The 27,071-nt window shown below is 44.9% G+C and overlaps 1 protein-coding gene across 4 annotated transcripts in view; it reads right to left on the minus strand.

Moving 5' to 3' along the window:
* The window catches only part of LOC135237334 (protein kinase C and casein kinase substrate in neurons protein 1-like), a 57,530-nt gene that overhangs the window by 26,215 nt on the left and 4,244 nt on the right, over positions 1-27,071 (minus strand). The window contains exons 1-2 of one of the 4 annotated variants that reach the window (XM_064304408.1): positions 26,166-26,408; positions 9,776-9,858 (exon numbers count right to left, since the gene is read on the minus strand). The gene's annotated coding sequence lies outside the window, so the exon portion shown is untranslated. Of the gene's footprint in view, positions 1-9,775; positions 9,859-26,165; positions 26,411-27,071 lie in introns of those variants that run through there. The other 3 variants (XM_064304411.1, XM_064304409.1, XM_064304410.1) reach the window with 3 other exon arrangements.

Consider the following 27,071-nt stretch of genomic DNA (forward strand, 5'->3'; position numbering starts at 1 on the left):
CTCTTTGGAAGAATAGGAAAAACAAGCAAGAAACTGAAAACCAAGGAGATAAAGTCCAACAAAAGAACAGGGGGAAGAGGCATCTTGAGTTACTCTGTCATAGAATAACAAGCCTTCATCAGGGTCCTGAATGCAGCCAATCACTTCTCTACCACTCCAGATGGATGGTTCAAGGTTTAAAAAAGACTGGAAGAATATCAAGAGAAGAAGAGGAAGAGAAAAAAACCCTGGTTTTGAGCGGCTGTCAGCTTCCCTCACGACCGGCAGACCAGGGACCCCGAGGCTCAGTATTTTTTTTTTATTTTTCAGTTAGGACCGTTTTACCGGGAACCCTCCGGAGCGAACCGACACACATTTGAACACGTTCTCCGTGACCCTTGACCTCGTGGGACTCCCCTTGCCAGCCACACAGGTGTGGAAATGGGCTGACAGCACAGAGAATAACAGCCCCAGTCCCCCCTGCCACACCACCCCCCACCTGCAGAACCACCGGGGGACGCTCTCTGATCTTTTGATGTGCTGGGGGGGGGGGGATAAAGTGTTGTGGAGGAAAGGTGCTGACAGGCGGCGGAATAAACTGCTATCCTGAGAGCACACAGGCAGCTGATGTCATCACACAGCCCTGTCAGGTGAGGACACGCCAAAGTAAAAGCGTGAAAGGGGTCGGTCGGTTTAGAAAAAAAAGCAAAATTCTGGAAAAATGGGAATAAGACGGAGAGCAAAAATTATAGCGTACGTCTTCAGGGATATCTCCGATTCTGTCGTATTTAATTATCCAATAAAACCAATCAATTAAAAACACCATTTTGCAGCCTACAGGTCAGTAGGATTGCATTAGAATCAGATAATAATGTCTGCAATATCAGATGAAGGGTTAGTCTTCAGTAGGACAGACAGTACACAGCACAGGCCTCGCCTAAACTTTCTCGACCCATCAGCCCATTTTCTTTCAGAGCTCACAGCCTTCGAGTACCTCAGATTTAAGAAACTGTGACTTTCAAGGAACAGAAGGCTTCTCGTGAGGAAAGCCGTGACTCTGGCCCTGGGATTACAGTGTATTTACATCGAAATCACTCGGCAGATGGTCTCATCCACGGCGATGAGCAGCAGTAGTGGCGAACATCGGTGGTGCTCGCAGGAATACGAAAATGCGATATCACCAAGAAGGCACAGAGGCCCGTTTACAAACGCTGAGCGCTAAGGTTAACCACACAAACAACGATTTGCATTGTAACAAGAAAGCATGAAAAGAGAGACAATCTGTTTTACACACCTGTACCAATAACATTATTCAAAATGAAATCCAAGGAAAGAGAGAGAGAGAAGAAAGGATATGGGCCATGGGGGAAAGCTGAAAAAGTGCATCTTAAGTCTGTGTCAGAAGATGGGCAGGGTTTCTGCTGTTCTGACTGCAGTGAGAAGCTCATGCCACTTGGGGAAGAGGGGCTATGGATATGAGCATCTGACACCCCTCTCTGCAGCGCCCTCTCTGGCAGGGAGCAGAATTTCAGCTCTCAAAGAGGCCGCTGACTAAAATACATTAAAATACTCCTGAAAAGTAAAACCCCATGAAACGAAAAAAAGGGAAACCCCTTAATTAAACAAAGAGCTGTTTCTCCAAAGAATGTATGTTGTACGTGCGGTCACCACTCATACCGAGGAGTAAACATATATGAACCCATACAGTCACAGGATTGAGTCTTAACCTCTGATATGTACTCAACTTCATCCCACTCAGGGTTGGGCGGCTTCGAGCCAGTAAGGGTTCCCGTGGTTACCACTTCATTAGTTCTGCCCAGCGATGTGCCAGGTGCACCTGTTTCAGGTGTGCAGGAGTGAGTGGGGTAGCGCAGTCTCGAGAGGCAGAGCTGCTTATTCTAAGGGGAAAAAAAGGGGGGAACAGGTAAAAAAAAATTGGTGGAAAAAAAGTGAAAAGGTGAGTGTGGAAAGTTGACACAAGGCACACGATTCAGTGTCACACGCAGTCACCGCCGTGTAACTTTCTCTCCCTCTCTCTCTGCCAGGGAAACAGACATCTCTGAGCAGAGATCGGTTACACGTAGCGGCTCAGAGGTTCAGCTCAGGGTCGTGTCAAGCAAAATGGAAAAAATGGGGTTCAGTCCAAAGGTCTGTTTTATGTGAATTAGCTTTTTTAATGAAATTAATTAATGAAGCAATTACTTACTTGTAAATTTTGTGCAAAAAAGTGGGGCATAGCATGTCCAATTTCCACCCTAATTCGGAAAACCCGATTACTATTTGTATCCGCGTTCATGCGCGATCGCCCGATTTGGGACAGTGGAGACAGCCGTGGTTCCCCTCCGAAAGATGGGGTGTCACCAGCTGCTTCTTTTCACATCGCAGCCCACAGCGAGAGTCAGAGGAAGAGCTCTTATAAATGAATTTGGCATGCAGTCCATAGCCAGGGATCACTAGAGAGCGATGAAACGCGGGCCCCTGACCGACTGAACCGCCCCTTACCCTGGGCAACACAGTCGACTATTACACATCACCCTATGGAGCTACTGGCCACAGTCAGCACTGGCGCAGTCTAGTTTCAATCTGAGACCATGAACCTCACCCAAAAAACCTTTCTATAAATAAATGTGTCCATGCATTACATGAAATTGCTTTGCATTTATCGCTATGGAACAACAACAAGGTAAAACCTTTCTCATCGAACATCCATGAGTAGGTGTCCATCAGCATTACATGAAATTCGCTCTGGATGATCGCTAGTGCCTTAGATGGCTTCAGGCAAGCAATCGAACGTACAGCCATTTATACATCCGAACATCCGCACGGTGCAGGTTAAGCAGTTGCCACAGCAACATTTTACTCAAGGTCTCCGCCTCGTTGCAAGGGCGAATGGCGGCGTGGCCTCAGACGGCTTTCGGCTGGAACAGTCCGAGCCCACATCACGGAGCACTTAGGAGACACGCATCAACCCGCAGCCACTTCCTGCAGAGCAGACGGCTGAATTTACCGTCGCCCGCCCCCCCCCCACCCGATGTCCCAGACGTGCGGAACCCGCCTCCGCAAGTGGGGCGGGCGTCTGGGTGCGCCGCGCAGCTGTAACGAAACGGGGCGAAAATAAATCCTTCGTCTCCCGTGACGACGTGACGCCTGAGACTCTTGGACACGTTCCCTGTCTTAAGTGTCCCGCTCCACAGAATGTATGGCTGATTGCAGCAGAGCAAACGGCAAGTTTCCGCTGCAGTGGATGTAAGGTTTATGGCGCCTGTGACACGGGGGAGGTTAGGAGACACTGGACTCTGTAGCCGTCCCAGTCAGTCACTGATGCAAGTGGGCTACACACGGGGACTTCTGAAGCCAATTAAAAATACAGATATTCACATGATGTCTGAAAATAGCGCCCTTACTTGCGGGGTGAAAGGTGGAGATAGTTCTAGGGGGCCCACAGCTTGGGGGGGGGGGGAGAAAATCTAAGAAATATATTGTTTTATTAAACATGGGGGGGCCCAGAGCAATATTCTTTCAGGGGTCCCAGAATTCCTTGCTACGCCCCTGTCTGAAACAGAGACATGAGGAACAAATAGTTAATAAAGAACCCAGACAAGGCCGATGACTGACAGTGGTGGATCTACAGAAAGGTTTACTACACGTGTGATACCAGAGAGGTTGAGAGAACTACACTTTCGCCCTCTCAGTCAGCTGTTGACAAAAGTGGGCTACACAGGGACTTGTGAAACTAATTAAAAACAACTAATTAAAAACTAATTAAAAAGAGAGAAGACAGAACCCTGACTTACTGAAAGCTCCAGCCTGTTTGGGGTTCGTGAAAGCTGGCTCTCCCCCATCACTACTCGACTATCTAACTCCGCGTTGCTTATTGAGGGACACAGGAGGCTAGCTGGCCTCCAGCAGAGCCAGGTCACGTGACAGGAAGGGAATCGATGTGATGTAATGAGAACCAACCCAGCAAGGACACGCCAAATGGCTGGTGGACTGGCGCAGTGCCGCGTGACAGTGGTGACCACCCGGGAGAGAGAGGGACTGTTATTGAGGTCAACCCAACAGCAGATCAACCGGGAAAGCACCACCTCAATAAAATTCAATCTACCAATCGATGCCTTTCATAACTGAATAAAATAGGCCAGTTGAGCGTGATGCAGAGATCGCATGTGTTGGTGTAGACTAGAGAGCGCTGCTCAGGAACCAATCAGAGCAGACGGGTCGGTGCAAGGAAATAGGCAACCTTGCCACTATGAAGTAGCCCCAGTATCTTCAGACCAGAGATAATCCCTTCACCCGACAGGGAGGCAATACAAGGAGAATCAATCATGCATAATTCATGGGGCTGTTCGAGTCGGTCTAACAAGCGCAGGGGCTGAATATGTTTGTTGGCCTTCGCCCCCCCACGACCCCCCACCCCCACTAACAGATCTGCTGAAGATCCGTGACTGTCCCCCTTCCAGCACCTCCAACCCAAATTAGATGCAGTGTTCCTGTCAGGATGGCAAACTATCCTCGGTCAGCCAGAACAAAGGAGGGAGATGGAAAGATCCGGTTTCGGGTTCCGAGTGGTGGGGGTGGGGGTGGGGGGGGCGGGTTTCCGGAGGAATTGATTGGTTATGATCTCAGATTACAGACCGAAGGGAGGACAGAGGGACGCCATTGGTTGGAGGACAAGAGTTGCCTCATTCCCTCTCTTTCTTCAGTTCATATCCTCTGGGGTTTTCCACACAGGGAAAGGACTGCCTGGACAGAAGCCCTGCTTTTTAATATTTAATTACGGTGATTTAATGGAATACCGTTTTACCTCTATAACTCAATGAGACACCGAGCAGGCCAGTTTAATAGACACAGTTTGGAAGCTGTTGGCACATGAATGCACCCTAACTGCAGGTAAACTAGTTTGGTTAAGTACATTTATCAACTTTCCTATAAAAGTATTATTCTGGAGAAGAAGCAGAAGGGGGCCTGTAGTTAACCACCAATGCACCAACCTCGCTAGCACTCCTCATATGCAAATGTTATATATTTCAGTATTTTGAAATAAAATATACTGTATTATCAAAATCATAAAAGATATTCATAATATATGGGCAAATTTTCAAATTAGTGCTGCTTTTACATGTTGTAATATATGCTTTAAATACACATTACTGTGAAATATATTTATCATTATGTTTTGGAAAATATAACATATATATGTACTGGAACATATTTACAATTATATTCCAGTACATTCAATATACTGCAGGTTCTCATCCCCAGTTGCTTTGAGGATCTCCACCCGTTGCATTGTGGGAAAATTCTGCATCAGCATGCTCTGGCCTGGCCTGAGCCTCCTTATGAGAATCCAATGAGCAGGCCATGGTCACTGAAAACTAATTGAGCCCATCCCAGTTCAAACCCGGGTCCAATCGGCCCATCTCTCTCACCTCAAAAACATGCCTCTGGGTTAGTTACACGCCCTGTCCAGGTAACAGAAAGGCTAGAGGATCTGCAGAATTATTCCACAACCTTGATTCCTTCAGTGTGACCTTATGTTAAGACATCTACACCTGTTGGTAAAACACCAGGTGGTCGAACATATCATTTTTTCCATAGATAGGCATCAGCCTACAAAGGTTCTCTCTCTTGTTCTGGTTCTCTCATTTTTTCTGTCTCCCTGTCATCTCTCAGTCTCCCACCCTCTCTCTGATAAAAATGCTCTCTCTCCCCCCTCCCTCTCTCTCTCTTGCTCTCTCTCCCTCTTCTGCCTTTTCCTCTCAGTCTTTCCCTCTCACCACCCCCTCTTCTCAAAATGGATTCCTCTGCTCCCTGCCCCAGTGCACCTACCCGCCATAAATCTGGTCACCCTGGCAACAGAGAGCAGTCCGCCACCACCCCCCCCCCATCCTTTTGGCTGGGTGTTTGAATGATGTAATCACGCTGAGCAGCCTGTGTTTGTGAGCAAGTGCAGGACGCCTACAGTCGAAGCTCGCCATCAGGCTTACAGGGGCGTACCTGACTGCCTTCACCTGCAGATGGCGCAACGCTCTCAGGTCAAAAAGACGGGGGGGGGGGGGGGGGTGTGCGCTTTGGGTGGAGTCTCTAAAATAATGTGTGCAGTACACTGAGGCTACACTCACATACTCATTCACATACTCTGTATAGCTTCCGCACTGGTACAGCACTTAAAATCACTTAGGATTTAGCATATACACGCTACAAACCTTCTAAATCACAATTCCTCAAGTGCTTTATTTAATTCAGCTCATTGAGAACCTGCTGTATCAATATCAATAGAAATGAGCTACTGAAAAACTATTTTTAAAAGTTATGTCACACGGAGTGTGGGCTTTCCTCCAGGCAACCCACATTTTCACGAGTGCGGACGTCATGTGACTGTTGCCTTAGTGACGGCTATTATGTCAAGCATATAATATGCATGAAAGCACACACCAATCTGAGGAGTTACTGTGACCTCCCAGACACACACACATACACACACACTGGTGTGTGCGCACTCACTCACTCCCTGTGTCAAAATGAATATGCTATCCATTAGAAACAAATACAATTCCACAGGCAGGCAAATACCCATAGTGTGGGTTTAACACAAGGCTAACAGGCAACTGTAGGCCTGTCCCTTTGCCAGTGGGGCTGCACATTGCCACTAGCACGAGCATTATCAAGAGCAATATCACTAGCACTATCAACATCACTAGCACTAGCACGATCAATAGCAATAGCACAAACACTATCTGTAGCACTATCTGTAGTACTAGCACTAGCACAATCACTAGCAATAGCATGAACACTATCTTTAGCACTAGCACTATCAATATCACTAGCACTAGTGCTATCTGTATCACTAGCACTATCAATATCACTAGCACTATCTATAGCACTAACACAATCAATATCACTAGCATTAGCGCTATCTGTAGCACTAGCACTAGCACGATCAATAGCACTAGCGCTATCTGTAGCACTAGCACTAGCACGATCAATAGCACTAGCGCTATCTCTAGCACTAGCACTAGCACAATCAATAGCACTAGCACTATCTCTTTCACTAGCACTAGCACAATCGATAGCAAGGGCACAGGCAATAGCACTAGCAACAGCACTATCGTCCTCTGGAGCCTGTTCAGCCAAGCGCTTCTGTATGCGTCTGAATGGCAGCTAATCAGCTACATGAGTCGCTTGTAACTGATGAAGTAGCGGTTACTCGAACAAATGCTTCTCTTCCTAGGCAATGCTATGGCTAGTTATGCAGGACTACCAGCAACATTTACATTTTAGGCATTTAGCAGCCACTTGCGTGACTTTGACTACTTGCTTCCTTTGCATTTTATCCATTTATGCAGCTGGATATTTAATGGAGCAGTTCAGGTTAAGTATTTTGCTCAAGGGTACAACAGCAGTGCCATGCCTGAAAACTGAGCTAAAGTCAGTACTGGAATTCACTCTAAATTAAATCAGGAATCCCTTTGCACTTGGTAATTAGATTTAATACTATTTCAAATTGTACAGTATTTACAACTAAGAACTAATAACAATACATTTTTTTACATCTGGATGTTTCACTCAGATTCTTGGCCAAAGCTGAATAAACCTGGGGTGGGTGGGCCACCTATTTGGAAGCACTTCCCTTTGAGAGGTCATTTGTTAAATCCCTACGTTTTACCTTAGAGCTCTGTACCTGTGACAGGGCCTATTAAAATGATGAGAGGCGAGGGAAACCACCCGAGTTAGTTTGCAGGGGTCCCCCCCAACCCCCCCCCCCAACCCCCGCCCCAAACTCTCACTTTTTATGGATGAGTTTATTTAATGAGATCTGCTATAATAACTCACGGACGGCACCCTCATAATGAGCTACGCTACGGCGCTCAGACACGGGCTCCCTGCGCGTCCATCTTTCATCTCCGACAGACCGCAGAGAGGGAGCCCGGCTGGGCCTGGGAGCGGACGGGACGGCCCTCACTGCTTTTCGGGTTTCCTCCCCGCAGGAACAGCTGTCTCCTTCCCCCAGAGCCACAGCCACCGGCCCTCTGCAGCTAGCTCGTTAGCGGAAGAGTAGCACGTCCCGAGAGATCTTTATCTCCCCCCCCCCTGAGGACGGCGCCGGTGCTATAATAACCATCTGGGCCTGTAGTACTGCCTGCAGTGGCCAGAGAGTGAGAAGCAGGGGCACTGCGCCGCACTTAAGGAGAACGATGTGGGGTGCAGGCCGCAGGATGGGTGACACTGAAGCCATACCTGTGTGGCACCCCCCTCACCCCCCATTGGGGCAGGGGTTCGATTCCATACCGAGGCACCTTCTGAACTTTCCTCCAGTCTGAATAATAATAATAATAATAATAATAATAATAACAACAATAATAATAATGAATAATGAAAAAGGAGAATGGACTCCGGTCAGACATTGTGCATCCCAACCCCAAGGCTGCAGAGGTGTAGAGGCTTGCACAGATCAGGAGCGCGATGTACAGCTCTCACGCACATAAGCTATTTATAAGACATACTCAAATATTTAAGTCATTTAATGATTTAATACAATACAAGTAATAACTGAATAATTAAGTGAAAGTCTTTGTATACAATGATTTGTTAAATGCAGAATTCTTTTGAGATAACATAAATGAAATTCGGATTTGTAATCTCATTAAATATCTGAATTATTAAATACTTGATCTGAACGCAAGTCAACACAGACAATGACTCATCCCCTCCCAACTGGATGGGAGGGAATGAATCATTTTGGTTGGCATGGTGATCAGCTTACACTGAAACAATTGAGAGCAGAATGGCTTCATGCATCTATTAAAAAGCATGTAGGAGCGTGCGTGCCAGACTGTGTGCACGCGTGTCGATGTACGTGTGTGTGTGCATGTGTGTGTATGTGTGTGTGTGCACACATGTCGATGTACGTGTGTGTGTGCATGTGCGTGTGTGCATGTGTCTGCGTGTGCGTGTGTGTGTGTGTGCATGCGTGCTTTCGTGTGTGTGTACTTGTGTGTGTGTGTGTGTGTACATGCATGTGTGTACATGTGTGTGCATGTGTGCGTGTACATGCATGTGTGTGCGTGTGTGTGCATGCATGTGTGTGCGTGTGACTACGTGTGTGAATGTGTGCATGCGTGTATGTGTGTGTGCGTGTGTGGGTGTGTGGGTGTGCGTGTGCGTGTGTGCATGCTCATGAGCATTCTAAAACCTCCTTGCATGTCTGCAGGATCCCCTCATCAAATATTTGCAGTCTTTCTGCCGCCCATTTAATTAACCGAACAGGGGCATTCGCTCTATTAAATATGCATAGCAGAGATTTATACTGGCCAGCACAGGCAATGCCGGAGTATGTGAGGGTTTAGGACAATGAGAGAGCCCATGAACACCGCTACAGAAGGGAACGTCACACCCTTGGAGCCAAAATAATACTGCAGTCACATCTCTTTCTGTGGAAAATTCTGTGGTCTTTATCTCAGCGAGCAAATCACGCACAAGTATATCCCTTAGCAAGGGACCTTGAGAGTGATGGAATATTCAGGAAGGTAAAAGTCATCCCAGGGTTGTGAGGTCTGCAACTCGCAATAGAATATTCTGGAATATTCCAGTTGCACCAATCCCCCATCTCCGAACCACAGTCACACATACAGAGACCAAGGGCCTACCTTCTCTTCCTGAAAAAAACAGACTTCAACAAACCCCCCTGGTCAGTGAGTGAGGTCTGCAACTCGCAATAGAATATTCTGGAATATTCCGGTTGCACCAATCCCCCATCTCCGAACCACAGTCACAGACACAGCAACCAAGGACCTACCTTCTCTTCCTGGAAAAACAGGCTTCCATAAACCCCCCAGGTAAGTGCTGTTCCTGTAGAACCTTGTTCCTGAAGCCGCTCACCTGGGAGAAGGACAGAGACAGGGTGATTTGTTTGTTGTTTTTCTTTGATCAGATTCACAGATCTTCTGTTCAGCTCATCCCTTCCGGCTAAATCCACTACATCAGTCAATCCCTGAATTTTTAAGGTCACTGATAAGTGAATCTGTATTGATTAAATAAAACGGACACAGGCACAGACACACACTCACGCACATGCACACACACGCACACACACATGCATACACACACAGACAGACACACGTGCATGCACACACGCACACACACACACGCATGCACCCACACAGACACACACAATGTCAGATTGTCAGGTTATCAACTACTTAGTCTCCACAGGCATGAGGGACTCACGCTGTTCTTCTGCCTCCACGTTGTTGAACATACAGAGCCCCTGAGAACTGAATTTTTAATGCTCAGTCACATGAGTTCTTTTGCATTACATGGGACGGCTGGTTTGTTCTCCCAGTTGGGTTAGGAACAGCCTTTTTTGCATATCCATGTACAGTTTCACACATCAGCACATGAGCAAAAGCACTACACAAACGCATGTGTACCAGGCCCAAACGCATTACATTACATTACAGGCATTTAGCAGACGCTCTTCTCCAGAACGACTAACGCATAATTTTACACAGCACTTATGTTGCATCCATTTACACAGCCGGATACATACTGAAGCAGCGCGGGTTAAGCACCTTGCTCGAGGGTACAACGGCAGCGTCCCTACCCGGGAATCGAACCCGCGACCTTTAGGGTCACCGACTGCGACCTCTGGGTTACAGGTGCACAGGTACGCAGAGGTGGGCAGCAGGCCGGTCTGTATGCGGCGGGACGCGGCGGGCGCCGCGGCGGCCTCTGCGTTAGCGCGCGCTGAGTCACCGCGCGTGCCGGACGAGGTCAGCGCGGCGTCCTGACTGTGCCTCGCCACGGAGGAGCGAGCTTCTGCTGTCTCAGCGTTCCTCTGGGGGGGGGGGGGGGGAGGGGGTGGGACCTTGAGGAAGACGACGCGCGTGCGTGTGCGTGCGTACGTGCAGGGGTTTTTTTTAAAAAAGCGCCCGCATCCGTCTCTCTGTGTTCTGTCCTCCCGCGCCCGCACCTCGAGTAACCCGGGACGCTGACGCTGGAGGAAGGGGGCGTGTCCGTCGACGAGCCGCCGCACGCTTGGCGAAACATCATCCGCGATGTACGCGCTCGAATTCCGTGTGAAACCCGGCCCAGCCAGGCTGTGTTTCCTCCCGACTGGGAAAAGAACTGCTGACTCACAACTGCCTTTGTTTTCTACAACAACAAAAAAAAGGCCACTGCAGGTGTCTCTATGAACAAAGTAAAAAATAAGACTGCAGGCCTCTCCTGAAATTACATGTACAGACGTATGTAACTGGAGCTTGGAATCATTGTCTTCTTTTGGACCAGAAAAATGTAATAACGAGAGAGAGAGAAAGTGAATTGTTGACATGAAACAGGCAACACGTTAATTAACTGCCTTGCCTAGATTTCATTATCTGAGACTAAAGCCAGGTGCTGGGCAGGGTCTTAGAGGAGGCGCACTGACTCCACGCACAGGGATCCCTTTGCATTTTATGAATTTAGCAGACGCTCTTACCCAGAGCAGCTTCCACAGCTTACAATCTTTACACACAATTGGGATGGCAGGTATGCCATCCCGCCAAGTTACGCCTTGGCGGGGGCATGCCCCCATACCTATACAGCACCGAGAGTTTGGCACTTTTCAGGGTTCCCCACAGAAATAACCACAACAGCCACAGACACTCAGCCCTTAAAAACATTAAATTCTGTACATTCTGACCCCATTTCAACAGACAGAATTCATAAACAACTTCACATGTCCACACAATAAAGCCCCAAACTAAGGGGATTTTGCGTTTTCTCCTTCTTCTTCTTCTTCTTCTTCTCTTTCTTCTTCTTCTTCTTCTTCTTCTTCTTCTCATTCTTATTTTTCCTGCCGCCTATCCCACTAACAACATGTCTCCCCATTGGACATTTCACTGACACCAGCCAAATCTGCCCTACACGACCCAATCAAAAACGCGCATACACACGCAAAATACCCATACATTTTTATTCTGAAACATTTCTCGTTCAAACAGCTAGTCCGCCTGTGGCCTAGTGGGTAAGGTTACAGTCTTGGGAACATGGGGTCGTAGGTTCAAGCCCAGCTTGGAACACGTTTCTTTATCCTGCTTCAACCCTCACTAATAATTGTCTACTAGCCTACTTATCAATTATTGCTTTTGCACCATATTTACTCGCCGTTCACCGTTCAGTTATTAACCGGCTACAATATTGCTAAGCCACATGGATTCAACGGGAGCTCTTCTGTGCTTACTGGCCTGTGTTCTTTAAAACCACCGGCAGGTTTGCTAATGATATTTCACGCATTGCATAGCTATGGCATTAGCTAACGAAGTCACAGATTGGTAAACCTCACTCACTCACGGCCACCCATATGCATTTCATGACGCAAATGTATTTATTTTATTTAAAAGTTACACCAGTTCACCACTGTGCCATTTCTACTAACTATATTTCTTCACTTGGCTACCGTACAAAACCTTAATATCAGCAAACGCCACGTTTCTACATTCCTGTTACCTCGCCCTGTTCTCTATCTACCCACATACGCTACAAACAATTACTACTTATGTACATTCCGCAACTCCGCAAGTTGAACAGCTAATCCGTCTGTGGCCTAGTGGGTAAGGTTACAGGCTTGGGAACACAGGGTCGTATGTTCAAGCCCAGCTTGGAACCCGTTTCTTTAACTTGCTTCGACCCTCACTAATAATTGTCTACTACCTCTTAATTATTGCTTTTGCACCATATCTACCCGCCGTTCACCGTTCAGTTATTAACCGGCTACAATATTGCTAAGATATATGCATTATGACTTACCGTCTGTACGTTCAGTTATTGACCGACTACAATATTGCTAAGCCATATGGATTCAACGGAAGCTCTTCTGTGCTTACTGGCTTGTGTTCTTCTTTAAAACCACCGGCAGGTTCGCTAATTATATTTCACGCATTGCATAGCTATGGCATTAGCTAACGAAGTCACAGACTGGTAAACCTCACTCACTCACGGCCACCCATATGCATGTCATGACGCAAATGTATTCCTTTTATTTAAAACTTACACCAGTTCACCACTGTGCCATTTCTACTAACTATATTTCTTCACTTGGCTACCGTACAAAACCTTAATATCAGCAAACGCCACGTTTCTACATTCATGTTACCTCGCCCTGTTCTCTATCTAGCCACATAGGTTACACACAATTACTACGTATGTACGTTCTGCAACTCCGCATTAAAACATTACATTTAAAATCATGATTCACTCATAAGTATAACTACTACCACTGAACATGAGAAAAACACATTCGTGCAATAGATTACATTACAGGCAAATAATGTGTGCAATGTTATTTGACCCTCCACTTCAACAACCAACGTTCAATGCCGACTGTTATATATACCATTTGATAAGGAATATTAGCTCGCTCATGGTCACTCCATTTACTTCGCACTATACTCCGTGATCATGTCAACCTTCACCTACATGCCCATTCTGCTAAAAACATATTGTTTCAACTACGGAATTTCGTAATTTCATTTTAATTTCTCTCACACTGTTGTTATTCTCTCATATGCAAAGCCTGCTGGGACATATGCGTCTGCTCCTATTCTCCACTATCATGTTTTCCGGTTCTAGTTTAGCAAAACGGCGAAGAGGATTCCTACCTGCAGATTAGCCTATCAAAATGCCTTATAAACCTTACAAACACTAAAAGTGCATCTCCACGAAATAACAGACAATGGAGCAGGACAGAAGGATAAACCTTACAAACACTAATAGTGCATCTCCACGAAATAACAGACAACGGAGCAGGACAGAAAGCTACACAAGTTGCGACCCAGGGAGTTATAATTCTACGGGCGTGTTGATTACTTTGTCAGTCAAGGCTCGTTGGATGGACGTCAAATCCGTGAGTACATACCATATTCCATCTGCGTTTCTGATGCGTTTACGCTTATGTCACTGCATCCTTTCTCACAGCCACTGTTTTACATATATAGCAAACCGAAACTGCTGAACGGTACACGCTCATCAGACTGTACAGATTCACACAACGATAGCCATAATCCACAACCGTTTCTTGCAGGGTCGCATTTCTCACTCTCATAATAAAACGCTTTGCAAAAAGAACTGATATCTCATAAAAAACACGTTTTCAACGTACAAAAATGCCAAGTTACTAAAAAGTATTGATATCAAAATGACGCCAAGTTACGATACTACAAACAATATAGGCTATCTTGCCTCACCGAAATGACATAAGATGTATCTCAAAGCAATGCTACCCAATATTTCCTCAGTTCTTTCAAGTCACTTGGCCCTGTGTATAAGCATGCACTACATGAACAGGCCAAATATATGTGTGGATGGCTCTCTCACAGTCAAGATTGATTGAATAGGTGTGTGTATGTCCAATTTGTATTGGTATGTAGGCCTATGTATTTCGCTGCCCAGGCTTTCTGTTGCGTGAATGATAGTATGTTTCTTGGTACAAGTGTGTTCGTGAATGTGAATGTAAGATGCTGCCAGGGAAATGTCCCCATGCGGATAAAGAAGTTCTCTATGTATGTATGTACAATATGTGTTTTACATGCAGTATTTATTGTACGTAGCAAATATACAATAACTTGCACATGTACTCAAATTCAGTTCAGAAGCAAGTATAAACATGTTTTCTGGAGAAATGTGCTTCCTGTCGTTGCTCAGCAGCAGTTCTGTACATTAATGAATTTATACATTAATTTCAATGTACAATGTTCAATGTGTTCCATGAGGCAATTCGAAATATTTATCTCTTTGATCTGACAGAAAGTTTGCATGACATTGTGAAATGGTAAGATTAGAAAACACAGGGCCAAGTGACTTGAAAGAACTGAGGAAATATTGGGTAGCATTGCTTTGAGATACATCTTATGTCATTTCGGTGAGGCAAGATAGCCTATATTGTTTGTAGTATCGTAACTTGGCGTCATTTTGATATCAATACTTTTTAGTAACTTGGCATTTTTGTACGTTGAAAACGTGTTTTTTATGAGATTAATTTATACCAGCTGGATGCGTACTAAAGCAGCTGAGCTTAACCCTGGAATGTTTTTTTAAAAAAATTCAAAATTCTAAGTCAGTGTTCTATTACTCCATTTCTTTCAGTCGCCAGCAGTGATAATTAAGTCAGCCTTAGAATGTTTAGCTACAAACATTCTAATCGCATAATTGTGACCTGACGCCTTAAAAGGTTTAAGTGCCTTTCTCAAGGGTTCCGTAGCAGCGGCACACCTGGGAACTGAACCCACAACTACAGAATTACAAGTGCAGTTCTCTAACCAGTACGTTGCACTGCCCCTGCCCTTGCCTGCCTTTAGACTGCCAGGAGTAGTTACTGACTGGAGCAGGTAACGGGTATAGGCACACTGGTTCAAAACCCAGGGCACACACACACACACACACACACACACACACCCGTCTCCCACCCACGGCTATGTGGGACACACCATCATCGACACATCCGAATGCTCCCCCTCCCCCTCCCCCACCCAGCTGGAGTTTCTTTTAAAAAACAGCGCCCGTGTTCCACGTGACACAATAAGACATTATCTTATTCCCCGCCACCTGCCACCCGTGCGAGCGGACGCCTCTCCTCTCCCCAGAACGATGAACGATGACACAACTCATCCAATCAGGAACGGCTGCGGAATGAGGAAACACACAACAATAATAATAATAATAAAAAATGGATTCGATAGCGCAGCCTAATACAGGATCAGCGATAAGGAAACCCAAACAGCCTATCAGCAGTCAGCTCCGGACCGGGATGATATATTAGCCCCATTAAAAACCCGGATTTGGAGATGGAATCTGGAATGAAGGCATTTTCTGAGCAGCCACAAACGGATGGTGCTGTGAAACAGCTGGTGCGATTATGACACCAGCAGAATTTCATTTGTGTTCTCCATGTGCTGTACACTGAAATATCAGATAACATTTCTATCAATGGCAGAACAAAATGAAAATTACTGTTACGATTCTATGAGCACCACAATGATCCAGTGTGACACCTCAGATTTTTTGCGTGCCGAGGAGACAATGTATAATTTTGTATGCAATATACACTGTAATCTGCTCATAAGTGTTATTATTTTTAGTGACTTTTGTACCACTGGCACAGTCATATTACCAATGGTGCAAGACCAGTTTCTGAGGTACAAGCACACACCTGGCAATCAGGCATCTTATTTCGGTTCATTTGAATATTAAATACTCCATGGATTCCAGGGTAGAATAATCCTCACCCTGCACTACCTTATGAATATTGATAAAACTGAAATCAAGCAAAAAATATGGATACCGGTAATGTTCTTCAGTAAGAGACCTCACAAATTGGATCGGAAGTATCAGGGGCCATATGGGTGAATATTAGACTCATCGCACTGAGGACCGTTAGCAGTAGCTGCTGTCCTGGTGCACATGCACGTCCTCAGGGCGTCTGTGAGCTTTCCAACGTCACGTCCAGTGTGCGAGCGCCAAACCGCGAGCTTCAGCGAACGACGCCCAGCAGCTCATCTTACAGTCTCACCTGTCTGCCTCACCTCTCTCTGTCACGACACTCCCTCACAGCTGCCCTCATATGTATATTTATTTATATATTTTTATATATTTTTTTATATCTCTGGCTTTCTTTCCGCCATAGAGGGGGGAGGAGAGAGAGGGGGGGAGAGAGAGGGAGAGAGAGAGAGACAGAGTGAGAGAGAGAGAGAGAGAGAGAGAGGTGTGTGTGTGTATGTAAGATAGAGAGAAGAGAGAGAAAATGAGAGAGAGGTGTGTGTGTGTGCATGTAAGATAGAAAGAAAAGAGAGAGAATGAGAGAGAAGTGTGTATATGAAGTGTGGAATGGGTATGAAAAGGAAAAGAACAGCACAGTTCAGATGTTCTTTACAGCAGAGCCTGATTTCAGTGCAGGTTTGGAATAATCATCTCGCTGAGCTTTTTAATATTCCAACTGTCTGCACGCCAAAAGCTGAACAGCGATGTTAATTTGGGGTAATTTTCATTATGCCTGTGACCTCACCATCCATTTTCACTCTCTCGCTCTTGCATTTAGCCACCATTTCATTTCCAATATACAAAAGAAACCTTTATTTTTGACATTATACTCAACAAATGTAAAAAAACAGGAAGCAGGTAGCTGTGAGAAATGTTTCATATCAAAGTGTGTCATGTTTGTTCTTTAACTGTCTCCTCCTGACAACTCAAGAGCAAAGCATTAACAGAAATGAAATTCAGATGATAATAAAAGCGGAATTAGGAAAAGTACAAGCCAGAATTTCGCCTGGTATTTCGGGTAGGCCGCAGACACATCTCCTCCCGCAGTAGAGAGGTGCAGGTTGCCCCCCTCGTTGGAGTTTGGTTCCTCCCAAAGTTATCTTGCCACAGAGTCACCTTTCTGTCTGTTGTCTGTGGGTTAGCCAGTCTGCTGGAAAGTACATTGTGGCAAGCATTTGTAAAATGCACAGCGCAAAGAAATTTGTATCCACGGCAGGACCTTTTGGACACTCACCAATGCCCCATTTTCACAAAATGAGGCACCGCACAGACCCTCCCACTGCCCTTAATGTGCATTTACCCACAGCTCTGGTACTCCAGGAATTAAAATGCTCCAGCAATGGACCAAACAAGCAATTGGTTCCTATTGGAAAAGACCAGTCAAAACCTCAATGGCTGACCTTAATTACATTACATTTAAGGCATTTAGCACAGCTCTTATCCAGGCGACTTAACAACTTTACATGCATATCGGTAGCCTTGCCAAGTACAACGAGTGTCCTTACGGAATCGAATGACCTTGGTTACAAGCCCATTCCTACCACCATGCTACTCGTCCTACACTAACGCACTTCATCCGGCCGACCAATGGTGTGACTTCATAACTCGGCCGACCAATGGTGTAACTTCATCACTCACTCAGTCACTCAGTCACAGACATTCGCGTTTGTAGGGCTGGCCCCGCTGTTGCGGTCCAGCCAAAAATAAACCCACTCATCCCCTGCCTCTCCAATCAAAGCACCATTAGGCTGGTTCTTCCTCATAAGCTGAAATTGAACAAATCAAATAATATTGGCAGGGGCTCATGCATTTAACATTAATTGGAAAAGTAAACATCTGCACTCTTCCTTTCTGCTGACGCCCCTCCCAGAAGCAAAGCAGGCGGGGCGGAGCATCTGGCCTTGCATCTTTTTTGGGCGGAGCTGAACTCCAACATTCGCTGAATGCAGGGGGTATAAACAGTGCACACGCTCGCGCTGTCACACGCATAATCATACACAAGAGAGAAAGACTCTCGCTTTTTGAAAAAGACTCCCGTTTTCAGAAATGTGGGTACTAGTGAACAGTCCTAAGGTCAAATGGAAACAAATGTAAAGAAAGGCATGCTCGATAAGGGCTGTTCGTTAGCTGGCAAGAAGACCCTTGAGTGAAAGGCTGTCGGTAAATTCATTCCGACACTACAAATTAACCTTTTGCCATTTTCCGGAGCGATCGGCGAAACCCACATCGCTTCCCACGTCATTTTTAAGCTTCATTTATCCCTGCCTGTCCGCTGCTCAGACGATTTTCCTCACAGAATCTACTGCACCCGACAGAGTTTCAGACAGGCAGGCTTTATTAAAAGCCTTTGGCTCGGAGACGCTAAGGGGACGGTAACGTTTGCTCTTCGTTTCAGAACGCTCGCAGGAGCCAAGAAAGAACACAACGCCTCACCTGCACAGAACTGCAAACAGAGAAACGACTCCGAATCCGCGTCGCACCGAAAACCCTGATCTGATCATTCTGCGACTGAATTCTGATAAAATGCTAATAGTCTCTTATTTCCTTTTAACTGATTATTGCCCTTTATTACAGTTATGCAACATCACAGTGCTTGCATAATTTCAAATAAGGTTATAAAGGAAAAATTGTTCTGTATCATACTATGACTGTTTTTCATAGATCATTGGGCTCAGCCCATCATATTATTTTCTTAACTATAATTTTTAGGCATAAATATTCACTCCCGTGTATTTGTGGTTCGGGGCATGTAACCTTTTAAGCCACCCCCACCTACCAAATAAATAACCGACCGTCGATTATATGAATATTTATGAGAAACATTATAAATACATGAAGGATATATTGTTTCCGCCGCTGGTGCAGCGCTCTTCAGTTCGGCTTGTGGCGGCCAATGAGCTGGCAGATTTTATTGGCTCCTTATTGCTCAGCTTGAAGTAACTGACTGATTTCATTAAGCAACCAAGACATTAGCATATTAATAGACAATGGATTTTCTATGTGCATAATGGCCGTACGTAACAATTAGCAAATCAGGCTAATCCAGCCGTCCTCTGAGGATTAGAACACGTCTGAAGAAACACAGTGATATTGTTTCTACAATAATGCCCGCCATTGCAAAAAAAGCATTATGTTGACACAAATAGGTCCATTACATGATTTTTATACCACGGCAGTGTTTCTTTAATTTCATTTTAAATATTATCACTTTTTTTTTTAATACACAACAACACACTTCCACCCCTCCTTTCTATGGCATACACATGGGGTTTGGACTACCGGGGTGTGAAAAAGGCCACTTAACAGTAGCAAGAACAGCAAAGCACCATGTCCGTACAAAGCACCATGTCCACAGAAAGCATGCGTCCCTGTTGCAGTGAAGCACTCCAATGGCCTTGGAATCAAATCCCAAATCCCAGCCACTACTGACTGTGGACGGATCTGCCATTGGTCAGAGCATAGCTAGCCACAGTGCCCAGGGTTCGAGCAAGCAGGGTATTCCCTGGGTCATTATGTAAGAGGGATTCCAATCCTCGATCCACCAAGCAATGATTCCCCCCCCCTCCCCCCGCGTGCGGTGTGCAGTTCTGGTGTTGGACAGCTGAGTGAAAGGTGGCCCAGGCTGATAGCGTAAGCTTCAGGATGTGTGTGTGTGCTACTCTGAGCTCAATGGTGGACATAGCAGAGATGTCAGGATGCAAAAGCCTGTTATGGCTATATAACATATAGTTCACTGTTTGTTAAACACAGCTTTAAAAACCAAATTACCTGTTGTTAAAATAATGTAGGTTACCATTGTAAAACCATGACTTTAATGCTCTAGCAGATATAGCAGAGCCAGTGATTATATTGCTAAAAATCTGGAATTTTTTGACATTTTATACAGCTTTGGGTTAAACTCCACACACTTCTGGTTTTAGCCACGCCCACTTCCAGTTTTTATCCGAAATCAATTACAAATACACTTTTGGCTGAACACATGCAAATACAAATAGTGACATCTCCCTCTCCACCCCTATTAGACATGTGAGTGTAAATCCTTCACTAAGGTCAGGTTGTATGATGCAGGCCACCTTCAGACTGTAAAAAAAGACTGCACATGATTTTCAAATCACTGTCAAAAGTAAATAATAATAATAATAAGTAATAACTCATTATTTATGAAGGCCATCCCATAAAATAGATGGATTGATACTGCTAAATAACAGGATTTTGAGTTTTTCCCCCTCATTAAATGGCTTTTCACAGGAAACATTGCCGCTGTTTTATAAATTTTTAATTTTTTTTACGAGATTTTTTTTTTTCTTCATCGTTGAGGGGTGTGGAAGGAATTGGCCATTAAGCACTGGACTGGTGGCAGCCTTTTGTGTCCAATTAGCTGGCCGGTCACATGACTAAGGTTGGGAAAGTTGATCCATCATTGGCTGCTGCAGGTAGACAACGCACAGATCCATTAGTGTCCACTCTCGCAGGCCCTCAATTGCATCGGAGCTTGACAGCAGCCGGCCGTCCCCGGATCAATAAGAGGCCGAAGTCCTGCAGAGGCAGATGAGGGCCTCGGGGGAGAACCCTCTATTCATTAGTGGAGACTGACGGCTCTTTAATGGAAGGGATCCCTGTCTGAGCTCGTGCTCACCGTAGGAACGCGTCGGGACAGATTACGACAGCGCGAGCACGCCGGGAAGCTAGGGCGCCAACTTCTCCAGCAGGACACGTCTGGAGCGGATCTCTCAGGATCCCGCAGGGCCGAGGATCCGACTCGATCCCGCTGAATCTCAGAGGTTTTCCATTCAAGCCAATCAGTCACGGCGTTGAGCCTTATTCTGTGACACCAGGTGAGGAGGGTTGAGAGGGAAGACAAGACATCCCGGAAGGTTTTTTTTTTTATGGGAACATAAATCACAGCAGGGCAAAGGACAAGAGGCAGGCAATCTCCACTTCCCAAGAACAGCCCCGGAACATAACGAGGACGTCACCTTGGAGACCGTGACCATAACAGAACCCTGCACAATAGGATCCTCAGCCCAGACGCCTCGACCTCGTCAAAATCTACCAAGACTGTGAGCCTGGAGTGGCCTGGAGGTGCACTCGTAGATTAAGGTGTAGCATGTGACCCAGGAGGGCACAGAGGACCCTGCGACATTCAAGGCTAATGGAGGAATTTCATTTTCTACTAGATGGGAATACCATGGCCATGTCTGGCCATCCTTGAAATAGAGAAACACGTGCAAGAAAGGATGTTACACTAGATAAGGGTGATTCTCAGCAGATCTCCAAACATGGAAATTAAGACTAAAATGAAAAAAAGGCCATTCCTCGTTGTAGTGTATAATGGTTTCCGTGAAATCAGTGGCACAGTGAGATCCCAGGGGATGGTAAGGTCCCGGGGACCTGTAATGAGGTGGATAATCCAAACGAGCGCTTTCGTAGTGGTGACTGCAGGAGGCGTGAGTGCTAGGCATGTCAGCACAGATGACAAACACTGTCCCAGGCGGGAGGGGGGCAGCTGGCTTCACGTTAATTTGGGGAAAAGCAATAATTTCATTAATTAGATAAGTGAAGGTGCGTCATGTCATCCGTCATTCTCACCCCCAACACCCCCCCCCCCCCCCCCCCTCCCCCTCCAACCCAACCCCTTCACATTAAGCCTGATGTTTGCATAGCACAATTCACCCCTCCAGCTAATCCAATTACAGACAGACAGTCTCTCGTGAACTTGGGAGGAGGGCGTATTAGAGAATTGGAACAATATGTTATTTTCCTGCATGCACTGCTGTGTGATATGATCAGAATAAAAATGGGGGCTAGATGCTTTAGAGGTGTTCTGCTATAGGGTACAGGCTCTATTCATCTAAATTCTTATCTTTGTCTCACCCATTTGACAGAACTAATTGCACCGCTATCATCATCTGCACTTTTATTCCTGAAGGTAAAGTTGGCAATATGTTACTTATGGTTGTGTAGAATAGTGTTGTGTACTAAGATGCTGTTAAATGTATTTAAGTACTGTGTGGTGTGGTGTAGTATGGCACTGTGCAGTGTATAGCAGTGCAGTGTGTTGTGGTGAAGCGCTGGGTGGCAAAACACCAGTGTACCATGGGGGTTGTAGTTTTAATGCGCAACACACAAAGTGCACTAGCATAGTGTAAGTTAATGTGGTGCAGCGCAGTGTTTGTGTAGTGTAATATAGTGTCATGAGGTACATGAGGATAAACTGTGGTCAGTGAGCTAGACTTTGAGGGGCTGAATGAATTGCTCAAAAGCATAGGTCTACTTAAACAAGTCTGAGGAAAAAAAAGGCCAGAGAATAAATTATTTCAAGACACAGGCAACAGCTGAGAAAAAAAACACATTGTCCCAAAATGCTCAGGGGTGGAGCTACTGAAGCTCTCTCAGAACATGAACAAACCTCCAGGCCAATGACATCATCACTGCTTCTCAAATCAGACATTAGAACACAGCCTACTCTGCCACTTAACTCTCTGGATGTTTATCAGACTATCTATTGTGCATGACACTGTGGCAGGTCACTAAATGTGCAGTTCTACTGGTCACTCCAGAGGTACAAACATTACACTCTGGAACATAAGGAATTCCTTAACATGACTTCCACAACAGCTGCATTATTAATTAGATCCTGGTCCTGTGCATTAGAGCAAACCAATAAATAAATAAATAAATAAATAAGATAATTTATTTACAGTCACTGGTGTTTTCCACACCACATTCTCCATGTTGCCATGTCAAAAATTCTCTGTGCTAAATGATAATCCAGACTGATTAGCATTGTGTTGCTTGGCCAGTTGTGTCGTACCGTAGCAAATTAATTACGCACTCAAAGGAAGACGCTCGAGTTAGACTGAGCTATGCAATTCTAGGTTCTCAGAACCTTACATCACCTGTGAGGGTCTGCACTCCTGGGTTTTTAGGGGGCTGTGTGTGTTCTCCTCCCTCTGTCCTACGTCCTATTGTCTCTAGGCTGGCAAAAAACAAAATTAAGGGTGCTGTACGCACCCTAAAGAAGACAAACGCTACAAAGCCAAGACTCAACAATGGCAGAGCGAAGTATTATTACAGTATATAGTCTAATGACACAATAAACACACGCCTAGCAGGGAATTTTACAATGGTCCACTGTATACACAGCTGATCAATTTAGACCTGGGAGTTAAAAATACTGTGTTTATGTACATTAAAGAGCAAATGCTGTGCAAATGCTGTGCATCAACAGGACTTCAATGTACATATCAGTTAGTCATGGGGTCAGCCATTCCCATACAACAGTATGCACTGAAACAGCAGGTTCTCACTGAATGGTGTTCTTCAGAGGCAGATAAATAAATGCATCACTTAGCACTCTCACTAACTCTGTATTTGCTTCACTTCACGTCTAATTATACCCCTACCCCCCCACCCCCATCCCCGCCATGCCATATTAAATTCCATCAAGTCCAGTTTCATATCATCTGAATCATCTAATCCACAAAAGTTAACAGGCAATTTACGTCATTGAAGTGTACAGTCCAGGACCATGGACAGTACTCCACCGAACAACACACAGCTGCTTCCTGTGAACGTGGGAACAGGAGATTTCGACAATTTCCAGAAAAAATTAAAAGTCTACACCTTTAGACTGGACTACCAGATTAGATTTTATTTGTCTTGTTGAACTTTTGCAACCCACTGATAATTTCTTATTTGGACTGATTAATTATCTCTCTTCGTTGATGACATCTGTGACCTAATAATGTGATTAATTTGAACTTCTTCTTCTTTAATTTTCCTTCTCTAATCTTTATTTTTCCTCCCAGTAAGATAATCTTACAAGGGCGTTCTCAAATTAGAGCACCCTCCCCTAGGACCTTCAAAGATGGATTTAATTTTATAAATGGTGTCTTTTGAACTTCTGATGTGGAGCTGGCCAGAAACACTGTCACTCTCTTCCTCTTTGGCTCTCTCTCTCTCTCTCTCTCTCTCTCTCTCTCTCACACACACACACATGCACCCCCACTGTCCCCTTTTTGTTTAGGTGCCTCTCTCCCATCTCAGGTAACAAATTACCCTCACGTGCAGAGCATGAGGAAGTCATCTAGCTGAAAATGTTGTCGTGACAGAAACCCTGGTGGCTTTACATCACATTACACCGCCTTTATGTGCGGAGGCAATATATTACATGTGTTCATCATTATTTACGTCCACTGTTATTTGCATAACAAAGTAACTTGCCTCTCTACATGAGTAAATGATGTAGATGTAAATAAATCTTCAGATACATAACGTACATCCTGACGCTTACTTTAGTTTTTTGTGAACTATCATCAAGAAACTGCATGATAATATTTCTTAACCCCAGTGAGAATTATTCATTTACCTGTGGACGTTTAACTGTGAAGCACACTAAACCTATTATCAATGAGCAGGAATCACATTGCCTATCAAAAGATGACGGAATAATCTTACGAAAATAACGTGACTCGCTACTCAAATTTTTAATTAGCTACTGACAGTTTCTTCCCACACGCGCACTCCTATATATATTTTTTCTTTCATTGCCATTTGTGGGTGCATTGTTCTATTTATTTATTTTCTAATTTCATTCCCTATAAAAAAGGGAAGAGATCAAGAGCGTCAAGCTGTTTTATACGTTGTCTCTGGAAATTCTAAACCACATACAAGGTGCCACCGCAATTGCGTAGCCTATTTTACATACAGGTCTTGAAAAATAAAATAAAAGCCACATAGCTTCTTTGCGGTATGACATTTCGGTAATATTTCAAACACGAACGCCCGTCATTAGCCTACAATGCTGCCTGATCCTTATTTTTATTTATTCGAAAATAAATATGTCTCGGTTGAAGACCCGCATCCTAGGATCGGGTATCTCAAACCGTTAGAATGAAAATTGAGTGCGATAGGCTAATGCACGTGCAAATAGGCTTAATAGCAGGAGGGGGGTACCTTTTCAGCGTTATGTAACAGCATCTACACCTGCAAGAAACGGCTCTCGACCACCCGCGTAGAAATAGAGATTTGTTTGTCTCATCCACACTCCTAATATGGACGGAACTGCTGGGACCTCGAGCGCACTGCCTCGCGAAGCATCTGACCGCTATTTAATATGCAATGTTGGCTAGTGACAGCCGAGATGAACGACATTCCATTGGACGGTCATTTCAGTTATGTTTTGGTGCAGCTACAAGCCACTGCGGTGTACGTTTGCTCGCTTTAAATCAATTAAGCCAGGCTACATAAAACCCGTCATTTCAAATTAAACAGAAAAGTGAGAGCACATTATCGTTTCCAGGTTTTTTTTTAAAACGAGATAAAAAAACAACGCATTGTCGAAATACATGGGATTTGTAATGAGTCGGAATTAGGCTATACGAATCAATAGGTTATACTTGTTTATCTGAATGAGAGAATCTAAAATAACAACCCCCTCCCCTCCCCCTCACACACACACACACACACACAGGCGCGCGCGCACGTTCTCTTTCTCTATCTCGTAAACTAGCCTAAATTATGCCAAAAACAAAAGCAATGTATTCACAGTATGACCATTCAGAATAATAATTTGCAAAAGGAAATCGCGTGCCATGCACAGAAAACAGTCTCCTTCAAACAAAGCGCGCCTAGAAAAAAATGAAATCAGATAACGGTTTTGAATGATTAACGACGCTTCTGCATTCCACCCTTCCAAATGCACAAACATAACCGATTCCCGTTACAAGTTACAGGCAAATAACTAAAACATTTTGATTCGGGTGAGGATAAAGCAAGGAAAAACAAATTGGTGGTGTGGCCGCAATGCATTCTGTTAGCACGTATCATTAGTTTCAATCTGAAATTCGCGTTCTGCAAATAATCGAGCATGCGATGCATTATTCACATACCAGTGGAAATCGGGCGGAGGATTCCAGATATTCCGTAAATTGTAAATGATTTTTTCCTTCGGTTACGCTGACAGGAGGTGACCGACCCTGCTTCTTCAAGTGGCTATCCGCATCCGCGAGATCACGATACACGCAGGGAATGGGGGATGGTTCTACTGAAGACGGACGTTACATATTAATGACGAACTTGAAAGGAACACCCAGTGAGTGGCTATATACAGTGTTGAGCGGTGTGATGGGAAGGTTATCACGTGAAACCCCATACGAGAAATAATGTAGGCGAGGAATTATGCTTCTTTTCGAATAGGGTCGAGGACTCACTAAGGGCTAGTAATATCTTACTAATAATGGCGTTCACACGGCACTACCTCGGAAGCCTACATTGCTCTGAATGCCTACATTGCTCGAGCTATTCAGCCGTAGGAAACACAGTGTTGCATTCATGTTTGTTTTTGTCATAAAAAAACAAAAAAAATTCAACCACAGAAAATTACATTTGAAAACAGAAGTGGTAGAAATTGTGCACAACCCATTTGGCCAACCCAAATCCCTCCGTTCTGCTGTTTAACGTCACGAGATTGACATTCCAGATAATCCCTGTGCAAAGCTCTACACTGTTAAACACAACCTGCCTCGTTCACCCATGTTTTCCATCAATCGTTTAATTTTCCCGGTTGACCTATTACATTAGATTGAGGGAATTAACGTGAAGAAAGATCTAATACAGGCCTATCGCAAATAATGTTGAGCAGAGTCTATAAACTGGTCGTTTACTACTTGACGAAAGGCCCTGCATTCATTCCTGATGACCTGCCAAATTACTGTGCATAAACTGAGTTGGTCTGTAGGCTATAATTTGTTTGCATCTGGGCTCAGTTGTCGGGACCAATTCGTAGCAGCCTGTTT

This window comes from Anguilla rostrata, chromosome 13 (genome assembly GCF_018555375.3).
Source record: "Anguilla rostrata isolate EN2019 chromosome 13, ASM1855537v3, whole genome shotgun sequence".
NCBI lineage: Eukaryota > Metazoa > Chordata > Actinopteri > Anguilliformes > Anguillidae > Anguilla > Anguilla rostrata.